The 7838-nt window shown below is 41.4% G+C and overlaps 1 pseudogene; it reads left to right on the top strand.

Moving 5' to 3' along the window:
• Nucleotides 1-7838, top strand: part of LOC130702719 (adhesive plaque matrix protein-like) — an 82146-nt pseudogene that overhangs the window by 9498 nt on the left and 64810 nt on the right.

The following is a 7838-nucleotide window of genomic DNA, read 5'->3' as shown; positions in this document are numbered from 1 at the left end:
ACGCTGTTTTTTTTTGTTCGTGAAAGAAAAAAGTAAGTTAAAAATTTTGTGGAAAATTTATTTCAGCTGTCGGCCTACAGTGAAAGAATGTCTAAAGCCATCGTGGTTGACTTCGTGGAAAAACGTAGCAAGTCATCAAAGGAGACCATTTCGTCGGAGAGTCGGCGGAAAAATTCAGCGCTTCACAATGGTACTTCAGGTGCTGCGACATTAGCGTGTCCCCGTTCGGCCACCTCAATTAACGGACGCGGGTCGATACCGTCGACAACTGCCCCTGCGCGTTCGCTGCTGCGCGCCATGTCGAGAATCGCGCGTGAGGTCCTTTGAAAGGGTAGCGGCTTCGAACCTGCGCAAAGAGCACGTCAGCAATCACGCAGCCGCCTCTGCGAGATGCGCTTAAGTGTATCGCGATCGCGACCGCCATCTTTGCGAAAGAATTCAGATCGACTTCCAGCCCAATCCAGAGCACCTTCGTAGCACGCGCGCAACCTGCCAAAAGTCACGCGGTTCTTAGCCTTCAGCATTACCAGGGTCTGCTGCGCCATTGCAAAGTTCTTCAGGCTGCTGACGACCAGCAGCAGTCGCTCGAAATCGCTGCAGTTCCACGCTCTGGATAAGGACGAACTTCCAAAAATTCTGCCAGCCTCTTGGCACGCTTTCTGGGCTGCGTCTGCGCTTCAGAGGATCACGAGTGAGGAGATTCTGGAACCAAACAAAAGGTTCTGTGGAAGACACCGGAAACGGTGTGCGACGAAAGAGAGAAAACGATCACGGCCAGTTAAAACGAACAGAGTGCACAAATCAATTCCGGTTGAGACTGGCCTGGAGATAATTCTGACCACCATAGGCTGATGCCGATGCTGCTGTCATCAGCATACCGTGGCTGTAACGAAACGACAACCGAATGACACTTGCTGACACTATCCAGCCACAGGAAAGAGTAAACGCCAGCAGGCCTGTGCCCGGTAACGCAGACGCGGTGGCGTCATCGTTGGCTGGCTTTCAGCTCATTATTTTATTAAAAATTTGTCATCACCGAAGAGCTATTAACCGTCTTTGTAGGTGATGTCGGTTAAGCGCACGTCAAATACCAACACGGCAGACGGGCACTTCGTCAGCAGCTGTTGATCTCCTGTCGTTCAATAATAATTTGCAGATTGCCACGTAAAGTGCACGCATTTCCTTCTTCCTTCGTCTTAAAGACCAACCCACTTCCTGCCTGGTCATGTAACCATTGAATACTGCGACGACGGCGCGTAGGGTCTGATACGGCCCCGCTCTGCCGCCGAGCTGATCACCAGCGGACCTGCAAACTGCACTGGCTTCCACCACCACGCCTGCTGGGACGGGTAAACGCTCCATTGATACCGCTTCGCTGTCCGGTAGCTTAACGCCAACTTCTCACGTCATGTCTGGTTTCAGGCAGGCCTGCGGGCGGGTCAGGCAAAGACGTTTTATTCTCATCATTGCCAGCGTAAGCCTGACAAACGCGCAGGATCAAACTATCGGTTAGCAGTTCATCACGGTTTTAATGATAATAACTGGCGTCACCGCGTGAATGCCACAGCCAAAGCTGTCGCCAAACTGGCTGTGCCTGAACCCTAACGTGAAGAAATTTAATAAAGGCTTCGTTATCCTGGAGATCGACCTGTATTGCCCTGGGCCGGTTTCTACCGGCAAGCTTGAAGAAAAAACCGTTTTTCAGCCTGGCAATGGCGGCATCTCGTCGGGTGCTTTGTTAGCTTCGTGTCGGGGATAGCGGCAGTTTAACCGATTCGCCAATTGGCACTACTGCAAGAAATTAACGGAATACTGAAGTTACCATGCAGCCCAAGTCGCATCACTTGTCGTGGGACATTTGGGCTCTTCCGCGTTTACCGAAGGCCGCCATTGCAGAATCTCAAACGAGGACAAACTCCATTAAGGCACCGGAGAGAGCGGGATGGCTAAAGATGAGATAAAACGAACAGAGGAGCAGAAGGAGAAAACAATAACTGCGCCAGAAGTGGAGAAGTTATGGACTGAATCTGGGTCCGTCTCTGGTGATACGGGCTGCAATTCGATGGCAATATGGTGGTCGGTCGTGGTGAAACCTCGAAGCAACGCGCGAGCCGCGGCGCAGAAAACAGCAGGTGCCCGTGATTGTGGTAACAGAACTGAACTGGAAATAGCGGTTGATCGAAGCGCACTAACCAGTCTCACCAGGCAGCTGGACGGGGCAGCCACGCTCATTCAGCGTTAAGTCAGAAAGCACATATAGGTCCCGACGCCAATCAACACCCGGCCCGTTCAAATGAGAATCCCACAAAAATGAAACTACCAGCTAATGGCATGTCTAACCCTACAACTTTCTCTCACAACCAACACAAGTCCCCACTAGTTTAGGAGTGATACCAGTGGCCTCTGACTAGTGTATTTTCAAATTTTTTTTTTCTTCATTTTTTTTTATTGTATTTTTATTTTCCTCTTCCCACGTGACTGCCACTGGCTTGCTAAACCAGTTTTTGAATGTCAATGGTTAAAGTGTCGCGCGCACGTTTTTGTTGATGGTTATACACTTGTGAATAGTTATCCGTTTATCCCATATTTACTATTGACACCCATCAGCATGTGGTTTGGGGTGAATGTGTAAAAGCAAAGTAAGAAAATATCAATTTCTAAGCTTGCTTTTATCGCTCATCGAAGGAAGGAAAGGAAAGGTGGCATAAGAACTCAGTAGATAAAAATTTTTCGATAATGCAGCGTATGGTTGTCAGAAAGTAATCAAACAATAATTCTGTTGACCAGAACTGGGCGTTACATATCAGTTGACCAAAGCAGGGCCATGGTGGCGGCGAGCGCTACAGCAGGTCTGTTCGGTCCGTCCTAAAAAACTTAAAATTCACATTCTGTACCGCCGCTTGCGTTGTTCTCTCTTCTTCGAACATAGCCGAATTCAAGGGCATGCAGCTCAAGGTTCCCTATGTTTTTAAGGAAATACGGAAAACTTCGTGCTGACATTTATCTCTCTCGTCGGTGTAAACGCAGGAACATATACTGAAGTGAGGGCCACGTCGAGTAAGTTATGGACGAAGGTTAATGCTTTGACCAAAAATGGCAGCAAGGACGAAGCTGCAAGACCAAATCAAGAAAAGTTTTTGTCTTTTTTGGAGTCTGTGTGGGCAGATGTGTTTTGCATTCCTAATTAACTGCATGGGTTTAACTACCAAGAATAAATAATAAGCCTTTTGGTACGTCCTTTTTTAAGGTTCAATGTAATTGAAGTTAACTACGTTTCTATTAACTCCGAAAACCATGGCAAACAAAGTTCATGCAATGCTCACATTTTAGTTATAAATAGAGCGTCTGCGTTTGATATATTGTCGCTTCTAAATTAAATGCCAGCATGGTTGCAAACAAAAACTCAAATCGAAATCGAGAGCTAGTTCAATGGTTTTAATGGAAGGCTCCTCTTAATGTTTCGATTCTACATCTTACTTGAGATTATTATGAATAGAACTATCAGAATACTCTATATCGCAAATTTGATCGTCAGCACCGGGTAAGAAATATGATTCGTTGCATTACAAAAACATGATTCAGATATACACGAAATGCCAACTTCCCTATAGCGCTTCCCCTATTTAGATCTCTTCCTGCGTCCTCGATATCTAGTGTTTCGAAAGACGAAAGCCTAGTTAACGAGTTTTTATGTTTTCTTGAGCTTGTTGCCTTTCAGCATCACTTGGAAAGACGATAAAGAAATAGGAGGGGCCAAAACGTGGAACATTTTTTGCGAACGTGCCTACGAACCAGCTTTCAGCATTCGATTTGACGCGATGCCAAAAAAAAAATCAGTCGATTTCAAACCGCTAACTGCGAGGAAATTAAGTGATTAAATGAAATCGTTGTCATTGGACTGCGGTGGTGACGTCCACAAAAGTGTGGATCTGAAGAATTTATTGCAATAATCTTGAATCTGACGATAAATTGTGTAGACACACAAAAAAAAATTTAAAACAAGAAATTTTCAAATTTTTTTTGGATGCATAGCACAAATCCGCGTAAGTTTTCGCTGCTACGCTCAACGATAGGTCAACATATAAAAATGTCTATGATTTCCAATTGGTAAAGTTCGTATTTGCTAATGCAAGATGGCAACGGAACGAATTGCACGAGTTGACTAATTACAGTAAGGATTTTTACTTTTTCAATCTTGCCCTTATTAAAAGAAAGTCAAGTGCCACCGAACACTGTCAAATGTAAAGTTCAAACGATGTCGCAATAAAATAAAATCCCAATTGCGCTGAAATGTCTCTGTTAATTGCATCGAAATGATTGGTTTTTTCTAGAAAAGGAAGCAGCCTTAGCCTCAAATGTGTCTATGTTTTTTATGCATCGCGCGGTTTTACTGTATAATAATCGTTCGAAATACGAATGTATGGGCTATGCCCTGTCGAACGACAACTGCGCTGGAAATAGAGATTATGCATTTCAACGTATAAAGATTGCTTTGCTGTAAGGGCGAAGTTAATGCGGACTTATATAATGGAGAGAACAGGTACAGTATGTGATGATGATCATGATCATGATGAACCGGGCTTACCAAGAAAACGTTGTATGCCATTTCAAAAAGTTCGTGCAAACTCTAGCAGATTTTAAGGAACGGACACGTTAAATTCAACAGGCCTTAACTAATCTTGGCTTCGATCGAAGCAGCGAAAAATCAAAATTATCATCGACTGCAAAGAACAGATAGTCATATGCCATTGGAACGAATATTGCGAACACGCCGTTTCAGACACAGTGCAGATTCCTGCCTGTTCCAGATCAAAAATTGCCTTTAATTCGTGCATTCAATGTAGTTGAAAAGAAAATTTTAAATGACGTGATACAACAATGTCATTGCCAATGTAGAAATGTGTATTTCAGATAAGAAAATTTATGATATATTGAAAATGTCTGGGGAAATGCTAATTGAAATTTGGGCATTTAACGTTCGTGCGGACAATTAACTAACTTTACTTTGTCCTACAACTCGGAAACGGCAAGAAACGGTTAATATTTCAGAAAACCGTTGTCCCTTTTTCGAACACATATTTCTTTGGAACATTTTATGAAAACTTCAGTAGTTTTTAGTTTTGTCGACTTCTTTTGGATATTGTAGTAGGGATTTACCTGGTGCTGCCTTGCTTCTGCCTCTTCCCCATTTGATTTCGAATACAACGATCGCAGCAACTTTCCAGCAGACAACCATCCGGTATACATGCTTGCTTAACACAACGATTTTATATTCAAACATCGAGATATTGTAGCTCTGTGGGGCCTAGATTCCATCCCTAGAAAACCTTAATTAGAGAAAATATTTTGAACATTTTTCAAGCAATTATATACGTGTTTCAAAATAATGCCAGACGGAATTTCAAAGGATGAAGTCAAAGGTAACTTTTCAATGTGCATTTGGTGGTCTCAGTTACTTAGCGATTAGGAAAAAACGAACCTGAAAATTAAAAAAAAAAATTATTTTCCCTTTGAAAAGTGTTAGATTTACAACCCGGATTCGAGAGGCTATACAATCAGAAAATAGCCGTGATTCGGAGGCTATTTGTAATTTAAACAAAACAAAAATTTACATTTCAAACTTCGAAGACAGCTTACAGTAAAGGAAATCTCGAAAATGCCGTAGTTATTTACGGTCGGTTTTAGAATCAATACAAAATTCTCTGATAGAAAAACAAATTTAGTTGGCAATTAGAATTTGCGTCGAGGGTATCTTAACTTTAATTACTAGCGACAAAAGCTGAACAACCTTAATTAATTTCATTCTTAGTTTCTGTTGGGACCGAATTATCAATTTGGAAGTTGCAAACTAGGGCCTTTATTACTGTGCTAGAGCTAAGAAATTCTTTGAAATGTATTATTTTGTATGTATGCTATAATATGTATTCTGCCGTCGGAGAGTAACTAATGTAACGATATTGTTGCTGATGTAGATAGTGTTATTTTATGGCAAAACGAACAACTTAATATTATCTCGCGAAATGCATATTAAAAAAAGGCATCATTTCTACTATCCGCAACCAAAGTGCACAATCCATGCATATACTGAATGTGAGAAAAGATTGAGAAGGTCGCGAAATTTTTAGCTCTAATTGTATGCACAAACTAAAAAGGAGTTCATTTTGGTAGGTTAGGTTACCAAAGGAAATGGTGGCGTGCAACAGGAAACTAATCTACAACTGAATGCATACATGCCGTTAAGGTATTATGCATACAAACATATGCCACCTATCCTATAACAGTACCTTATCGAGGAGTGTTCAGAATTATTATTTTTTGTTTTGTTTTTGTACTTAAATTGTTGTGACGAGTAATTCGATATAAAAGAAAAATCGCTCCATAGACGCAATGTAAAAGGTGGGGAATGAGTAAAATGTAAATTTTTTCGACAGGATACATAGATATTATGTATTTCATGCTATTTTATATGAGGTCTGTTTCCAGAAACGCAACTAGTGGGTGGTCAGGGAAAGTAGAAGATTGAAGTAGAAGAGTACCATTCTTATATTGTTATCTTTTGAATAAAGTTTTTTCTATGCTAGTGTAAAAGGTTTGACTCCACCCTCTTTGGGAAGGTGGACTTCTTACCAAATTAATAAAAAAATTAAAAAGGGAAGTGAAGGCGTTTTGTCAACAATGCCGATATATTTTGGGGTAAGTCTAAGGTTGATATAATTAAAAAATTAACGACTAACATACCAAATTAGGAGATGAGACAAAAAGAGAAGTAGAGAAAAGTGGAAATAGCAAGAAAACTCCATTGAGAACGTAGAAGAAAGGAGCACTAGATTTGAGGTGATTACGCTAAGAAGGCAACTGATAGACTGGGAGCAACTGATTGATTTCGAAACAGCTACTTGATTACCTTTTTCCGATTTTTAGATTTACGCAGAAACTTCGCATTTCCTGGATTGATGCGTCGTGGCTGTGGGTCATCACTGCGTCACATTCGCGAATCATTCCAAATTCAGGGAAACGGACGATGCGATAATTTGAGATGCCCTAGTCATCATTTGTCACAGAACTATATTGCAGATGTTTAATCATGAATTAAAGTTGACAGTTTGTAGTTAGTTGATCTCGTTACATTAAAGAATGAGTAAATGGAACAAAAATCAGAAAGTGAAAAATATAGTAGTGCAAATAGGAAAACCCCGTTCCTGCCGTTCACTCTTCTATATTCATAAAGCCTCCTACTCCGCACCACGTCCATTGTGTCTTAATCATGAACAGATGCAGATTATCAGAGAAACAAAGTTCTGTTGATTATGGTAATGTATAGTCATCAGCCTATTGTAGAACCACCAACTCACGCATTGAAAAATGTGCATCCCTTTCCTATTTTTGGAATTTGAACTTTGTATTCAATACCCAAGTAAATCGCGTAGAAGTCGGGGCAAACGAAACAGAAAGCGGTGCAATCGGGGTTTGAAATCGGGTTTTTGTACCCGGTTTATTTTTTTCAGGCATTAGCTTGGACTACGAAACAATCCAATTGCTTACGGACAGGAAACGCCCCGAAACCCAAAAGAATGCATGATCCACGAACCAATCGATAAGCTAAAAAGCTACCCGATGGACAAGGGGCGAACCCTACCCGTTTATCGAATTGATTTAAATTAGCGAAAGTTTCAAGTCGACGAACTTCTATGAAAGTTGGAGCCTTAAAACAATGTTACAAATTTACAACAGTTATAGTTCCGAAACGACGAAGAAGAAAAAACAAACAAACAGATATTTATGAAGGAAAAAAACTATCCTGGCCATGTTGCATAAAGTAAGCCGCGGTTCCCGCCACT

The sequence above is a fragment of the Daphnia carinata genome, chromosome 1, assembly GCF_022539665.2.
Source record: "Daphnia carinata strain CSIRO-1 chromosome 1, CSIRO_AGI_Dcar_HiC_V3, whole genome shotgun sequence".
Classification (NCBI taxonomy): domain Eukaryota; kingdom Metazoa; phylum Arthropoda; class Branchiopoda; order Diplostraca; family Daphniidae; genus Daphnia; species Daphnia carinata.
Note: the sequence above shows the minus strand (reverse complement) of the source record. Positions and strands in the feature narration are given on the sequence as shown.